Source organism: Salvia hispanica, chromosome 6 (genome assembly GCF_029641045.1).
Source record: "Salvia hispanica isolate PSC_SH4W2 chromosome 6, Shi_PSC_v1, whole genome shotgun sequence".
Taxonomy (NCBI): Eukaryota; Viridiplantae; Streptophyta; class Magnoliopsida; order Lamiales; family Lamiaceae; genus Salvia; species Salvia hispanica.
Window position 1 is genome coordinate 8,682,305 of NC_142697.1, and position 18,118 is coordinate 8,700,422.

Consider the following 18,118-nt stretch of genomic DNA (forward strand, 5'->3'; position numbering starts at 1 on the left):
CGATTTCAATTCGAAGAAGCACCACAAAATGTCTTTCATTGGAAAGGCTCCAAACTTAATCAAGGAAACAAGAATAACATTTCTAGCTCGACACTTTCAAATCTCATAATTGACAATTGGTTTGAAACTAAACAAAGACTAAGTTCCATTGAACTTAACTCGTCCATTCTGAGAATTTAATGGTTTAGAGGTATCAAGTAAGACCCATAGAGCTTGAGAATTTACTTCTGACGAGATCTCGAAAGAACATGGGATGGGTCATGAAAACAAGATGAAACTGCAATAAATCTCAAATTTCATAGTAGACTACCCGATCAAAATTTGCAAAAATTTCGGACAGCAATGAATGATATTGATCAAACATGTCAAGGCCTAAAACAATCAGTTGTGGCAGGATTTAGAAACATAGACATAATGTCATGAAGTAACACTAAAATGGTTCAACGACATCACGTTATTGAAAAATGGAATCACATCAATGGATTCGCGGTTTGTTAAAGGCAACTCAAAGAGAATGGAACTTTTTAGAATTTTAATACGATAGACCCGTTAAGGAAGAAGAGAACATGATAGCCTTAACTTGGTGTTGAAGAAAGAAAAATCATTGAGCTAAAAAGGAATTTCACTTCTGCAAGAAAGAACTGGAGAAATGAAGAGGTGAACAAAAAAAATTCCAAGAAGAATATTCCATCTTCTGAAGAAAACAGGTATGGAGATGTGATCATACTGAAGGTCATAACTATAAACAACTTTCGGAATGAAGTTCAATGACAGAAGCTAATAAAATCAAATATCGTCCTTATGAATGACGAATTAAAGAAGTCTACTCGATCAAGATATCCAAAGTTACAAAGGCAAACACAACTTTCGAGACAAGTGACTCATGGCCCGATATAGGAAAAGAAATAATGGGTATTACTTGCAAATTGCGAGTCCAACAAGGTCTTAGATAAACAAGGGCTCACTGTTAATCGAGAGGTTCCGAAAAAAATTTCTTAGGATCCAAGTAAGTACTGTTGACTAAAAGAATCGTTCATTCTAGCTACGAAGGTCACACTCCCTCGCACATTTTTCCCGAGCCTGAACATGGCAATGTCTTTCTATGAAACCGTGGATTCCAAGTTGAGATTCATCGTATCGTCGAAATTAATAACTATTTTTGATGGTCGCATCTTCAAAGTTTCCTGGCCATGTCACATGGTCATTTTCGAAATACATATGCACGTGGTCTTAATGTGTCATAAACGTCGTCGTATGTGTGTCGCATCGCCACTTTCGCATGGTATGCAAGGATGCATAGTTTTATTAGATCTTAGGTATGATCTCGTCATTGTAAGGATACACCATGGTTCGAAATATATATATTTTCGTTGGTTTTATCACTCAGGAAAGTGATATTGCAGTTGTCAACTTACAACAAAGTTCTAGCACGTTCAGTCTGGCCTACTTCTTTGGCACTCTATAATTTCAAGCATAGCTTGAAGTCTCGTACTTCAACGTATATTCGATCGTTACCTAACTCAAGCTCCATATGGCTTCTACATTCGCAACAAATTTGAAAAGTTCTACATTTCACTTTCTTAGTGGTTCTAACGATACCTCATACATCATCGGTCATGAATTTTCACCACATCAAACGCCATCCATATATTGCACAATCAAACATGTTTACCATATAAACCATTCGGTGTTTCATAGCATAACAAGCATCGTACAACTCTCAGTCAATCAATCATTTATGGAATCGCATTTCATAAATCATGCAGTTCATGCGCATCTATATTACACGCGTATCATGCTAGGTAACAAGTAATTCAGGTCTATGTGTTGCAAACATTGTAAAATAATTCTCACATAATCACGTTTCGCATTTCACAATTTTCACAAGTTCTCATACACATTCGACAGGTCATTATTCGAGAAGCATCGCTTCACATTCACAATATTTCCAACACTTAAGGCATGCTTCTCACAAAAATAACACTTTCCACCAAAATTTCCAAGAGCATAAAGTTTCAATCATAGAAATATTCTGTACCTCTTTCTTCGTGGTTGAACGAGACGATTTGCGGTGTTGAGCCTTCCATATTCAGTTTATTAGAAAATGATTACAAGGACAACTTGAATTTTGAAAAGACTCTTGGGTCCAGAGCGGAAAGAACTGAGGCTCTGATACCAACTGTAACAGCCCGCCTTCCTAGGTACAATAAATGCGGCGACTGCTACCAAAACGGACTCAAAGAATTCAACATAGGCTAGGGTTACATTTAAAGAGTTTTGACCAAAGATTTAAAGGAACTATCAGAGCATTAAAGCAGCAACTTAACCTAGAAGCTTAAATAAGAAAAAAAAAAAAAAAAAAGGTATCATAAATTACGATCAACAATTCTCAAGAGTATGACATAGTTTCTAAGATAAAAACCACAAGGTAGTCTAACGCCTCTAAACCGAAAAGGAGAGTGCAAAATATTCAAAATAAACATAAGTGTATCAAAAACTCAGCGGAAAGCGACCAAGAGAAAGAGTAGCTATGTATGAAGACACAACTACGCTTGAAGTTCAAAACAACCATCTTAATTAATTATCATGCTCAACACCCGCCACCGCTCGTCATCGTTCAACCTGCACATAAGGAAAACACATGCAGGGCTGAGTATTTTGAAATACTCAGTGAGCTCATTGCCAAAACATTTTATAAGTTATGCCACCCTTACCAAGTGAACTCGAGTTTTAAGCAGTTATAAGAGAATATCACGAGTATCACAAAATATATTTTCCAATAGACTGGCCAGTCAAAATAACTCCCCATTTTTCCTCAACAATTCAACAATCACAATCATTCCATAGTGTGACGAAAGTGTGGCCACACTTTTCGCCCACGAGACCGGCCGACTAGCAAGGACGGCTCCCGATCCCCTCGTGTACACAGCCTGGTAGGGTTTGCGGCCCATACTCAGACCCGAATTCGTTTAACATATCCATAGCCCTATAGCCCAGTGGAGCGTACTCTCAAACTGGGCATCAGGCTCACAATATCACAACAAAACAGACATAGGCATGACATAACAGTTAAACCACCCTTATTTCTCCACATTCATAAATTGGCACATAAAAGAGTTTAAGAGTAAAGCCTACCTCGACTGCTTAGATTTCAAGTAAGTTCTTTCCCTTGTTATCCGGCTTCGCAACTGAGGTTTCACCTTTTTATTCACATATGCACATATCACAAATTAGATTCAATACAAATTCTTAACTCATGCATGTCTCAACGTTTTTCCCTTTTCCCACCGATCTATTTTAGCATCATTAATCAATCAAGGTCACGTTCCTTGTAATAACCCAGGAAATAAAATATAAAAAGAAAATATATATATATATATATATATATATATAATTCTGAATTAGTTAAAATGCAATAAATAAATAGACATAATTAGAAGTTGTGAATAGTATATGTTTCCATGTAGTTATTGTTGTGTGGGGTTGAAATTTAGAAAGTAAAATAAAAGAAAAAGGAAAGTGAATTGGAATTAAGAGATTATGATCTCTTTTGATACCACTTACGGGAATTTTCCCCAAAACACATCCACCCACCGCCATTCACACACATATACACTCACCGCCATTCACACACATACATACAGACGATAATCTCTCTCCAGAGATTCCTCACGCCTCCGATTCCCATCCAGTTTTTCCCCCTCTTTGAGTCGCCGCTGTCCGGCAGGTTCCGGCGTTGTTATCGCCATTTTCCGGCGAGTCTAGGTTGGACTTGGCTCTAATTTATGTAAGAAAATCTCCTGCACCTCCAATTTACCCAATTTCTTCTCTAAATCTAGAGCTAGGGTTCATAATCAAGTGCTTCCCCAATTTAGAATTTAGGTAAATTAAGTGTAAAGTTGTCATGATTTCTAATTCACTGCATAGAGATAGTTGGGAGATGATACAGATAGAAAGATCTCTCTTTGTGTGTGTGAATGTTGTAAAACCTATAATTATTTATTTTGGTTTAGGAAAATCGTTATGCTACTTTCGAGAGACTTTATAATTACATTTTTAGCATAATTTATACCTTAACAGAGAAGAAGTTTGTATTTTTGGCATGGGAAAGTTGGGGCAGCTTTTAGACGAGTAGGAATGTGAGGATCTTGCATATTTTTGAATGAAAGATGTTCACAGTTAAAGTTGCTTGTTTGGGACCATGTTTATTATATGTTAAATAAAGATTGCTTGACAAAAATGAGTGATTAAGCTAAATTATTGTAGCCAGTTTATAACATAATTTGTAGCAAGAATTTGAAAGGAGAATTTTATTTATGTTTACATTGTTTTGTGTTGGTGCTGATAAGAAATTTATATATATTGAAAGGTAACACTGCCTCAAGAGCTAATACGGGTATGGAGAAGGAGAAGGTGAAGGAGTAAGGCACTTCCTATATCAAGACTTTTTGTATTTTGAGGTAATATAAATATTCTACTTTAGACTTAAATTGTTGAATAAAGTTATGTTTTTACCTACTGAGTATTGAATGTCAGTCAAGAGATGCTATATTTGAGCATGATAGGAGGTTTATCACTTGAGTATGTTGAGTGGTGTTATTGAAAGAAATGATTATGTAAACTTATATATGTTGAGATAAGTTGTGAACGTATTATGTTAGAAATTATTGAATATGAGTATGGGTAAGAACTAGATGGCATACCAGAAGGTAATGATATGTGAGCATGGCATGAGTGTAGAAGATATGATGTTATGTATGGTGTGATGGGAGGAAATACAATCTAATGTGACCGAAACATTACCATGTGAGGTGCGGTGTGATTGGAGAAATTAAAATATGATACACGGTGTGATGGGAGGAATTAAAATATGATATGCGGTGTGATTGGAGAAATTAAAATTGATGCATGGTGTCATTGGAAGAATTAGAATATGATTTCCGGTGTGATTGGAGGAATTAGAATATGATGTCCAGTGTGATTGGAGGAATTAGAATATGATGTACGGTGTGATTGAAGGAAATATAAATTGATGTATGGTGTGTTGGAAAGATTCTATTAGCCTTATGCCACAATATTCCGCCCACAACGTGTATTCGTACTGAGTACCGACCATAATCCAGAAACAAACAGGAGTATAAATATGTGATAATATACATGTTGTGATATATATGGTATTGTCTAAGAATTGTATACGTGTGGGTGTTGGATATGATGGAGATATGTATTCCGTGTGCTTTATATTCGATTAATTGGGTATAGGCTGATATTCAGTGTGATGAAATTTGTCATGGACTACACTCTTATCAACTGTATGAGGTCATTTATGATTATGACTGATAGGATATGTATAATTATGATGATGTTGGTATGGATGAAAAGACTTATGATAGTTATTATCGACTGCGTAAATTGTATGGTATAGCTTCAGAATTTATGCCTTAATGGTGAGTTACTATTAAGTTAGTTGAAGCTCATTCCATATTCTTCTTTTTATCCTGCAGACTAGGTGATCAGGTTAACCCTTTTGCTGTACAGATGTTGAAGTCGGGTCACTAGCGAACGGTTGCGTGTGAGTAACTCCCTAGATATGTTAGCCATGGCATGTATAGGAGTAGAATGCAATTTAGGACAGTTTTACTTCTTTCTACACCTTTGCTAAGTACGTGTGTTTTTGTGTATAGTTGTGCGAACTGGGCCTATGTAAATATATATGCATATATTATAGTTTTTCTATTTGTTGAGAAAATAAAAAATAAAAAAAAATGGGGTATTAAATTGTGACATCAATTCGGGGTGTTACAAAATTGGTATCAGAGCCCAGGTTTGGTTGATTCTAGGACTAGATAAGGTCTGATATGTTAGTTACATGCCACATAAGAGTTTGTTGTGTCTGAGCTAGTGACCTGATGCAGCTGGTATATATATATAGGTGTATCATTCTGAAGTGGTGAATCTAAAACTCTAAATATGGCTGAGGATGAAGCTCAAAGTATGATACAAGGTTCTCCAGCTGGAGAACAGCCTATAAACAATGATGATGTCCCAATCCCGAGACACGATATATTACATACGATGGCGACTGCTTTGCGCCAGATAGCAGGAACAGCGACTCCCACTCAAGATTCGGTAGTTGAAAAATTACATAAGAATAGAGCTGAAGAGTTTAGAGCAAGACGAACTGATGATCCTAATGCAGCTGAGTACTGGGTGCAACAACTTGAGCGAATCTTCACTTTCATACCATGTACTCAAGAAGAAAAACTACATGGTGCTATATCATTACTTAAAGAAGAAGCTTATATATGGTGGTTGAACAAAGTGGAGAGATGCATGCCGGAGATGATCACCTGGGAATTTTTTGTTAAAGAATTTAGAAAACGATACGTGGGGTAAAGTTCATGGAGGAATGAAAAAGAGAGTTCCTCCACTTTGTGCAGGGTAGCATGTCCGTTCTCGAGTATGAAAGTGCGTTTCAACGTTAGTCTCGATATGCCCGAGAGATTGTGCCTAATGACGAGGAGATGTGTCGGCGGTTCGAGCGAGGGCTAAATGATAATATCCAGAAATTAGTGATAGGAGCAAGAGAAGATGATTTGACTAAATTGTCTGAGTTAGCACAAAGCATGGAAGCCTTAGATTCTAAAGATGGAACTGAGAAAGACATTTTTCAAGCAAGAAGTTCAGAGATTTCAGGAGAGGTGGGTACTCAGCACCAGCACATTTCCGAGGAAGAAACTTGAACCCAGGATCTGAATTCAAACAGAGAGCACCGACCCCTTCGGTGGCTAGTTCGGGAGGGTTCGATAGCCCACCCATGTGTGAACATTGTGGGAAACATCATCCTAGAGTGTGCAGAAGGTTAGCAAGATTATGCTTTCGATGTGGCTCAAGCTATCACTATGCTAAAGATTGTCCGAGACAGACGAATGCTCCAACACCTACATATGCGAGATCTGAGCCAGTTAACTACCGAGGGCGTGGGTCAGGAAGAGGTTTTGGAGCTGGTAGGAGTCAGAGGGAAACGTCTGGTTCTACATCAAGAGTTGAGCCGCGAGCACCAGGACGTACCTATGCAATACGAGCCCAAGAGGAGCATGATGCGTCGGACGTGATATTGGGTACATTTAAACTTTTTAATATACCTGTTACTGCTTTAATTGATCCTGGTTCAACGCATTCATATATATGTGACAATATTATAAAAGAATTCAATCTGCCTCTTGAAAAGACTTTGTATGATATAGAGGTGTCAAGTCCCTTAGGAAAAAGTTTTATAGTGAATAAAATATATAGAGAATGTCCTCTGATTGTCCAAGGGTCTTTATTTTCGGCGGATTTGATGGAGTTACCTTTTCACGAGTTCGATATAATACTTGGAATGGATTGGCTATGCGTACATCGTGCAGTAGTGGATTGTTCAAAAAAAAGACTGACACTTTATACCCCAAACAATAATGAAATCTTGGTGGTTGGAAAAAGGTCAAATTACCTTACTAATGTGATTTCAGCCACAACAACTAGCAAGTTGATTTGGAAAGGTTGTGAGGCCTACCTGGCTTATATATGGGATACATGTACCGCTGACCCAAAGCTACCAGAAATACCAATAGCATGTGATTATCCTGATGTATTCCCCGAAGAATTACCTGGTTTGCGTCCAAATAGAGAAGTTGAGTTCGCCATCGAAGTCGCACCTGGAACAAACCCTATCTCCATGGCACCGTATAGAATGGCTCCAGCCGAACTAAAAGAGTTGAAAGCCCAGCTTCAGGAATTACTTGATCGAGACTTCGTTCGGCCTAGTATATCACCATGGGGAGCACCTGTCCTGTTTGTAAAAAAGAAGGATGGATCAATGAGATTATGCGTTGATTACAGGCAATTGAACAAAGTGACAATCAAGAACAAATACCCATTGCCAAGAATTGATGACTTGTTTGATCAACTAAAGGGGGCAAGCGTATTTTCGAATATTGATTTGAGGTCAGGGTATTATCAACTGAAGGTTAAAGACTCGGATGTTCCCAAGACGGCTTTCAGAACCCGTTACGGACACTATGAGTTCAAGGTCATGCCGTTTGGGCTAACAAATGCCCCCGCCGCTTTTATGGACTTGATGAATCGAGTATTTCAATTATATCTTGACAAATTCGTGATAGTTTTTATCGATGATATATTGGTGTATTACAAAACTAAGAGTGATCATGAACAACATTTGAGAATAGTTTTGCAGACACTTAGACATAAGCAATTATATGCCAAGTTAAATAAATGTGAATTTTGGTTGTCGGAGGTTACATTTCTTGGTCATGTAGTATCGGCAGCAGGAATTCGGGTGGATCCAAAGAAGATTGAAGCAATAGTGTTGTGGAATCCTACGAAGAATGTTACTGAAGTTCGTAGTTTTCTTGGCTTAGCTGGATATTATCGGCGATTTGTGAAAGGATTCTCGATAATTGCTAAACCCATTACTGCTTTACTTCAGAAAAATGTTCCTTTTCGTTGGGACGCCAAATGTCAAGTGAGTTTTGAAAAGCTGAAAGCGATTCTCACTGAGGCGCCTGTGTTGATTCCACCTGAATCAGGCAAAGTCTATACAATTTTCAGCGATGCATCACATAATGGTTTAGGTTGTGTCTTAATGCAAGAGGGTAAAGTAGTAGCTTATGCCTCAAGACAACTCAAAATTCATGAAAAGAACTATCCCACACATGATTTGGAGTTGGCAGCTATAGTGTTCGCCTTGAAAATATGGAGACATTATTTGTACGGCGAGAGATGTTATATATATACAGATCATAAAAGTTTAAAATATTTACTCACACAGAAAAAGTTGAATTTGAGGCAGAGAAGATGGATAGAACTCATCAAGGATTACGACTGTGTAATTGACTACCACCCTGGTAAGGAAAATGTCGTGGCCGATGCATTAAGTAGAAAGTCACTTGTCGCTTTAAGGGCTATGAATGCACATTTGGAAGCGTTGAATGACGGTAGTTTGATGGCGGAAGTTAGAGTGAAGCCCACCATGATTCAACGAGTACAAACATCTCAAAGGACTGATGAGAAGTTGAAAGCTAAATTGGAACAAATCAACAAGGGAGAAGCACCTGAATTCGAACAAAGTCCTGATGGATGTATATATTTTAGAAAGAGGTTGTGTGTACCTGATGACAACGAGCTGAAAAATGATATTCTTCGGGAAGCGCATAATAGTTTGTATTCGATGCACCCAGGGAGTACAAAAATGTACCATGATTTAAAGGAATTTTATTGGTGGCCCGGAATGAAAAGAGATATTACAGAAATTGTGGCGAAGTGACTGACATGTCAACATGTCAAGGCTGAACATCAAGTTCCATCTGGTCTATTGCAACAAATATCAATACCGGAATGGAAATGGGATAAAATCGCCATGGACTTTGTGTCAGGATTGCCTATGTCACCCCGGAAAAAGGACTCTATATGGGTAATTGTTGATCGGTTGACGAAATCAGCTCACTTTCTTCCTGTAAGAACTGATTACTCCATGGAGAAACTAGTTGAATTGTACCTTAATGAAATTGTAAGACTGCATGGAGTACCTACTTCTATAATTTATGACAGGGACCCACGGTTCACATCAAGATTTTGGGAAAAATTTCAGGAAGCCTTGGGCTCCAGATTAAATTTTAGCACAACTTTCCATCCACAAACAGATGGCCAATCAGAGAGAGTAATACAGATTCTTGAAGATATGTTGCGGAGTTGTATCATAGACTTTGACGGTAGTTGGGAGAAATACCTACCATTAGTTGAGTTTGCGTATAATAATAGCTATCAGTCGAGTATCCAGATGGCACCTTATGAGGCCTTATATGGCCGAAAATGTCGAACGCCATTATATTGGACTGAGCTCAGTGAAAAGAAGATTGTTGGACCAGAATTGGTACAGGAGACCGAAGATAAAGTTCGAGTAATACGGAGTAGGTTGAAAGAAGCATCGGATAGGCAAAAATCTTATGCAGATTTGAAACGAAAAGATATTGAATTCAGTGTTGGTGATAAAGTCTTTTTGAAGGTTTCACCCTGGAAGAAAGTGCTTCGTTTTGGGAAGAAAGGCAAGCTGAGCCCTAGATTTATCGGTCCACATGAGATACTTGAATGTGTGGGTCCAGTAGCTTATAGACTCGCCTTACCATCAGAACTGGAAAAGATCCATAATGTGTTCCATGTGTCGATGATGAGAAGATATCGATCAGACCCCTCTCATATAATTCAAACAGAGTCAATTGAGGTACAACCAGATTTGACATATGATGAGGAACCGGTTCAGATATTGGCTAGAGAGATAAAAGAACTAAGAAATAAAAAGATTCCACTAGTCAAAGTATTGTGGAGAAGCCACCAAATCGAAGAGGCTACGTGGGAACCAGAGGATGTTATGAGAGAGCAATACCCGTATCTATTTAAATCTGGTACAAATTTCGGGGACGAAATTTTTTTTAGAGTAGGTGAATTGTAATAACCCAGGAAATAAAATCTAAAAAGAAAATATATATATATATATATATAATTCTAAATTATTTAAAATGCAATAAATAAATAGACATAATTAGAAGTTGTGAATAGTATATGTTTCCATGTAGTTATTGTTGTGTGGGGTTGAAATTTAGAAAGTAAAATAAAAGAAAAAGGAAAATGAATTGGAATTAAGAGATTATGATCTCTTTTGATACCACTTACGGGAATTTCCCCCAAAACACATCCAACCACCGCCATTCACACACATATACACTCACCGCCATTCACACACATACATACAGACGATAATCTCTCTCCAGCGATTCCTCACGCCTCCGATTCCCATCCAGTTTTTCCCCCTCTTTGAGTCGCCGCTGTCCGGCAGGTTCCGGCGTTGTTATCGCCATTTTCCGGCGAGTCTAGGTTGGACTTGGCTCTAATTTATGTAAGAAAATCTCCTGCACCTCCAATTTACCCAATTTCTTCTCTAAATCTAGAGCTAGGGTTCATAATCAAGTGCTTCCCCAATTTGGAATTTAGGTAAATTAAGTGTAAAGTTGTCATGATTTCTAATTCACTGCATAGAGATAGTTGGGAGATGATACAGATAGAAAGATCTCTCTTTGTGTGTGTGAATGTTGTAAAACCTATAATTATTTATTTTGGTTTAGGAAAATCGTTATGCTACTTTCGAGAGACTTTATAATTACATTTTTAGCATAATTTATACCTTAACAGAGAAGAAGTTTGTATTTTTGGCATGGGAAAGTTGGGGCAGCTTTTAGACGAGTAGGAATGTGAGGATCTTGCATATTTTTGAATGAAAGATGTTCACAGTTAAAGTTGCTTGTTTGGGACCATGTTTATTATATGTTAAATAAAGATTGCTTGACAAAAATGAGTGATTAAGCTAAATTATTGTAGCCAGTTTATAACATAATTTGTAGCAAGAATTTGAAAGGAGAATTTTATTTATGTTTACATTGTTTTGTGTTGGTGCTGATAAGAAATTTATATATATTGAAAGGTAACACTGCCTCAAGAGCTAATACGGGTATGGAGAAGGAGAAGGTGAAGGAGTAAGGCACTTCCTATATCAAGACTTTTTGTATTTTGAGGTAATATAAATATTCTACTTTAGACTTAAATTGTTGAATAAAGTTATGTTTTTACCTACTGAGTATTGAATGTCAGTCAAGAGATGCTATATTTGAGCATGATAGGAGGTTTATCACTTGAGTATGTTGAGTGGTGTTATTGAAAGAAATGATTATGTAAACTTATATATGTTGAGATAAGTTGTGAACGTATTATGTTAGAAATTATTGAATATGAGTATGGGTAAGAACTAGATGGCATACCAGAAGGTAATGATATGTGAGCATGGCATGAGTGTAGAAGATATGATGTTATGTATGGTGTGATGGGAGGAAATACAATCTAATATGACCGAAACATTACCATGTGAGGTGCGGTGTGATTGGAGAAATTAAAATATGATATTCGGTGTGATGAAATTTGTCATGGACTACACTCTTATCAACTGTATGAGGTCATTTATGATTATGACTGATAGGATATGTATAATTATGATGATGTTGGTATGGATGAAAAGACTTATGATAGTTATTATCGACTGCGTAAATTGTATGGTATAGCTTCAAAATTTATGCCTTAATGGTGAGTTACTATTAAGTTAGTTGAAGCCCATTCCATATTCTTCTTTTTATCCTGCAGACTAGGTGATCAGGTTAACCCTTTTGCTGTACAGATGTTGAAGTCGGGTCACTAGCGAACGGTTGCGTGTGAGTAACTCCCTAGATATGTTAGCCATGGCATGTATAGGGGTAGAATGCAATTTAGGACAGTTTTACTTCTTTCTACACCTTTGCTAAGTACGTGTGTTTTTGTGTATAGTTGTGCGAACTGGGCCTATGTAAATATATATGCATATATTATAGTTTTTCTATTTGTTGAGAAAATAAAAAATAAAAATAAATGGGGTACTAAATTGTGACATCAATTCGGGGTGTTACAAAATTGGTATCAGAGCCCAGGTTTGGTTGATTCTAGGACTAGATAAGGTCTGATATGTTAGTTACATGCCACATAAGAGTTTGTTGTGTCTGAGCTAGTGACCTGATGCAGCTGGTATACATATAGGTGTATCATTCTGAAGTGGTGAGTCTAAAACTCTAAATATGGCTGAGGATGAAGCTCAAAGTATGATACAAGGTTCTCCAGCTGGAGAACAGCCTATAAACAATGATGATGTCCCAATCCATGTTCAGAGATTTCAGGAGATTTCAGGAGAGGTGGGTACTCAGCACCGGCACATTCCTGAGGAAGAAACTTGAACCCAGGATCTGAATTCATACAGAGAGCACCGACCCCTTCGGTGGCTAGTTCGGGAGGGTTCGATAGCCCACCCATGTGTGAACATTGTGGGAAACATCATCCTGGAGTGTGTAGAAGGTTAGCAAGATTATGCTTTCAATGTGGCTCAAGCTATCACTATGCTAAAGATTGTCCGAGACAGACGAATGCTCCAACACCTACATATGCGAGATCTGAGTCAGTTAACTACCGAGGGCGTGGGTCAGGAAGAGGTTTTGGAGCTGGTAGGAGTCAGAGGGAAACGCCTGGTTCTACATCAAGAGTTGAGCTCGAGCACCAGGACGTTCCTATGCAATACGAGCCCAAGAGGAGCATGATGCGTCGGACGTGATATTGGGTACATTTACATACACACCACACACATGTATACATATTTCCATATCCCCTTTACCCCACTTTCACTCAACAAGATGCATGAGGGTTCAAGAATACCGATTAATCGGTTAGAAAGAAGAGGAATCGGGTAGAAACGAAGAAGATGAATATAAAAATACCTTATGAGAAAAACGAACGGTAGAAATTAAGTATTAGACTTGGTTCTTCAAAATTCATGGATAAAACTTCAATTCTTCTTCAAAAGATGACAAAATATTGGAGAATAGAAGAAGAAAAATTGGAGAGAGTGTTGAAGGGAGGGGCCCGAAAATTATGGGGGCTAGGGTTAGGGGTTCCTCTTATTTATAGTGCTCAATAAGATCTTTAGGTAAATAGAATAGAATATTTGGTAAGATTTTATTCTCCACAATTAAATAAATAAATATTGTGAAGTAGGGAAGAAGAATTAACAAAAATAGACTAAGGTATCAAGGCATGTAATTTTCGAAATATATGGCTCCCAATTAGCCAAGATTTTGCTTTGGTATATTTTACGGAGTAGAATAAAATATCATGGAGCAAAATAAAATAAAAATTCTCCCATTGGAGGAAGGGAAATAGGCATGTAGTAGCCTTTTAAATAAGGCATGGATTTTTAATATCAACTAAATTAAGATATGGCAAGATCTATTGAGGTATGGAAAGATTTGGTTATATATTTAAATTCTAGGTATGGAAGGAAATCAAGTAAGGAATCAATTAAACAAGCAAAATAATATTTTCTTCCCAACATAGGTGATTTTCGAAAATCACCTAGGAATATAAGGGGCTCGATTTTTCTCCATAAAAATAAGGAATAATTGGGGTTTGGATTTAATTTGGATAAATATCCCAAGAATTAAATTAAATCCGGAAAAATAGAATTCCTTCTCCAAAAGTCCAAGGGTTCGAAAATCTCAATATTTAGGTGGCTAGTATTTATGGAAATTTTCCCTAATATTCTCACTCACCCTTAAACAAATAATTCACCTCATAATTTAATAAATCACATGCCACATCACATAGTCAACAATTTTGACTTTTCAAACTTCCCGGTCAAAGAAACTCATGCAATAAATTCATTTATCAAATAATTCACATCTCCCACGTCATTAATAATAAATTCTAGGGCTCTAAAATTAGGGTTCGGAAATTCGGGATGTTACAATGCAAGAAGTGATAATGTTCGGCCAGTAAATCGAAGCTTATGCTCCATGACGACCAGTCTCACAAGCATAAAAGGACCAGCTCTAGATAGAAAGCCTGGCGGATCAACTTTTCAACCCTTTTTGCAACATACTTTCAAGAATGGACTAGCTTTCTTTAAATTAGTGGTGGAGGACATGAAGGACATGCTAGTTACTGCTGTCAAGAGACAGCCAACGTCTGAGAAGATTGATCCTTGCATGATTTACTTATTGATTTGGATCCTAATGGATAGATCCATCTATTATTTCCAAGATGTGCCCAATGTTGTTTGATCTTCAATTAAAACAAAAGATAAGGTGGATCTATCCACGAATATCAATATCATTTTTATCAGAGCATAGGTTGTCTTTGTTCGTAGCCTATTTTTATTGCTGGTTGGAATGATCAATTGTTGTTAGATTGGGATGAAATTTTGTATATGTTCTATGATATATGTGATACTTGACTGAAAAGAAAATAAGCTAAAAATACTTATGTTTTCCTGTTAATCTAATCTGTTTGAATTTCATTGCCTTGTTTTGTTATAAATTGGAGAAAATATGAAAATCATACACAAATTGGAAACCTGACATGTTTGGCTTATTTTTCCCCTAAAGTACACATGTTATTGAAGCACCCTGCAAAACTTCATCCAAATTGGGGTTGGGGAACCATATGACAAAAATTACCTAATAGTTACCCTATAATAATGAATTTTCGGCTCATCCATATGTTAGAGTTTGTATACTAGAAATTGTTAGGTTTGGTATACTGAAAAGCATGTTTCGAGCAAGTTTCGCTCGAATAGAATCTTGCTTGTATACGTAAAACTCTATAATCCACTTTTAACCCGATTCAGTATTATTCGACCAGTTTCGCACGAATAGAATCAGTATATTATTACATTGTGTTTGCTTGTGCATTTATAAGATGTTTTATAAACATTTAAATGTATAAGAGGCAAACAAAGTCTAAGTCTTTTGCTTAGTAGACTGGTTGTGGGCGTCGTGCACTTTAAGGTAACACAGTCGGTTCTATGCAATGCTTTGCGAAAGAAAAAGAAGAATTTCACAAACCAAATAGGCTTAGACTACCTATCGTGAAAGGTTGCAATGTGAGTCTGGTTATTTCTTAGCCTTACTGAAATAAGATGACATTGGTGTGGTATAGCACTGAATGGATCTAACAGCAAGACGTGCCTTTATGCTATCTACTGAAAGACTAGGTCTTGATAAAATACTGTTTCTTAATCTACATACGTTAACATTGAGCATACGGTATTGATTATGCACTACTTTGACTTTTCAAATGGTGCGGATTTTTCGCAACCCAATAATCCCGATATATTGGGTAGTGGTGATTAATATCTAGCGGTGCTAGGATTGCTATTATGTTGAATTGTGCGTGAGGTGAGTCTCGTTTGATAATGTCCTCAAGAGGAGTTTGAACAAGGTTTTATTATTCGGGAAACTGGCCAGTTGGAGTTTTATTACTCTATGAATAATAAATAAGTGTTTCTTGCTAAGTCCACTCTTGGAATTAATAAAATGTTAATTAATTAAGTCCATAGCAGACATTAATTAATTAATGGACATTTATATCTTAAGCGCGGGAAATAAATAATAAACAAAGTGGAAACCTGAATTACTTGAAATTTTTTGGATAGGGAGTGCAATATTACTTCTGTAGTGGTTGCTCGTAATATTCCAATATAATCTTGTATTAAATTGTGGGTTCAATTTAATTAGTAAAAAGCTAATTGGGGCAGCCCATATCCAAAACCTTCCATAGATCCCTGACTGGGCCCAATATGAACTTAATATAAATAGGAGAATAAATGAGACATAAAGATTATTATTCTCATAATATAATTTTCGTTCCTTTTCTCTAAAGGAGGACGAAATTATTTATTTGATTTTCTCCTCCGTGAGAATTTCAGCTCCTCCTCCGTGAGAAATTTTTGTCTTCTTTATTCGAGTCCTAGTGTTTCGATAAGATCAGCCCACACTGATGTCGGAATACAGTTCGGGAACCAGTTAGAAGATCTGTGGTCTAGTATTGAAGATCATCGTGGAGAAGGCGCGAGCAATCGTCGATTCTTTGGAGAATCTAAATCGGTAACCCTAAACCGTAGAAATCATGTTTAGGATTTATATTTTCTAAGCATGAATTATTTGGGTTCTAGCATGAAATTATCTGTTTAACATGTGAGTTGATTAATCGCATAATCGGTCAAATAGATCCATGTCTAATTTATTTGTTTTGTACAAGTCTTCCGCTGTGCAAGGGGCTCCTAACCCAATTAATTGGTATCAGAGCCAATTTTTGGCTCTGATAATGTGGATTAATTTCATGTTATGTGAATTGCTTAAATGCATGAGTCGTGAATCATCAACGACGAGAGCACGAACGGTAAGGACGTGCAGCTGGCGCTTGCGCTGGAGCTGCACGTCGCCGAATGCGCAAGTCTCAACGTCGATAGGAAGATGCACGATCTGCCCAATTTGATCAAATTTGGGATAACTCTATGCGTATGTTGTTATGATGTGTATGTCTTGTTTTGTTCATCCTTCTTGCGTCTGCTGCGTGTGAACATGACATATAGTGATTTCATGGAATCAATTCATGCGCCTATATCTTATTTGATTTCTCTTGTCGGTGGAATTAATTACCTGAATTGAAATCTTGGTATCGCTGCATCCGAAACCTTTACAACAAGAGAAATTGCAGTCCGGTGGCCAAGGACGGCAGTCTGCCATGAGCAGCGCCGGTGGCTACGGAGACGCAACAGCGCCGTCAGCTTGAGTGGGAGCCCGTCGGCAGATTCCCGGACTCGTGATGCAACGACAGCGCTGCAGCGTTTTTCAGTGGGAGTCCGACAGAGGCATGATCGGTGCAAGAGCAGCAACGACAACGACGCTGCGGTACCGAGCGGGGTGTCGGAGGCGACGCGGGAGCAGCAACGACGATGTAGCAGCAACGTCTGTGACGATGCAGCAGCATCGACGTCGGACTGCAGCGGCGTTCCTCCGTGAGCAGCCCCAATAGTGGATGGAATTGGTTTTCTTCCTACGCGCGACGACGCTTTGCCTCGTTCCATGACTCCACTTTCCAAATTTGATTAGGATTTCCAAATCCTTGGATTCAATTTTGGAAATAATTCAAGATAAATATGGAAATAAGATTTGAATATATTTTTGTGGATTTTATATATTATGTGAGATTTAATTATGAATTAAATCATGGATTAATTAGATTCTTTCCTTATTTAAATGGATTTATATGGATTTAATTCCTAGATGAATCCTAGTTATATTTGGAAAATAATAATCTAAGTTTTTATCTATATCCTATAGAAATATGTGGATTTATTAATAGATGAATCTTAGTTGGATTTAGATAATGATCATATTATTTTATTCTTATCCTATGAATTTATATGAATTTATTCATAGATAAATTCTAGATGGATTTGGATAGTGATAATATAATACTTTATTCTTATCTTATAGATTTATATGGATTTGTTCCTAGATAAATCTTGGATACATTTGAATAATTATAATATAATATTATCGTATTCTATGGATTTATATGGATTTATTCCAAGATAAATCCTAGATGAATTAGGATAAACATTTATATTAATTTATTTTATCCTATGGATTTGAAT

At 37.1% G+C, this 18,118-nt stretch overlaps 2 long non-coding RNA genes across 2 annotated transcripts; both read left to right on the forward strand.

Annotated features, from left to right (window-relative positions):
- The first annotated feature begins 3,584 nt into the window (after positions 1-3,584).
- On the forward strand, positions 3,585-5,736 carry LOC148923160 (uncharacterized). Its single transcript, XR_016132347.1, has 3 exons — positions 3,585-3,787; positions 4,370-4,460; positions 5,505-5,736. It is a non-coding gene; the product is annotated as an uncharacterized LOC148923160 (long non-coding RNA).
- A 5,018-nt stretch (positions 5,737-10,754) lies between these two features.
- Positions 10,755-12,475, forward strand: LOC148923161 (uncharacterized). Its single transcript, XR_016132341.1, has 3 exons — positions 10,755-10,951; positions 11,534-11,624; positions 12,244-12,475. It is a non-coding gene; the product is annotated as an uncharacterized LOC148923161 (long non-coding RNA).
- The last annotated feature ends 5,643 nt before the right edge of the window (positions 12,476-18,118 follow it).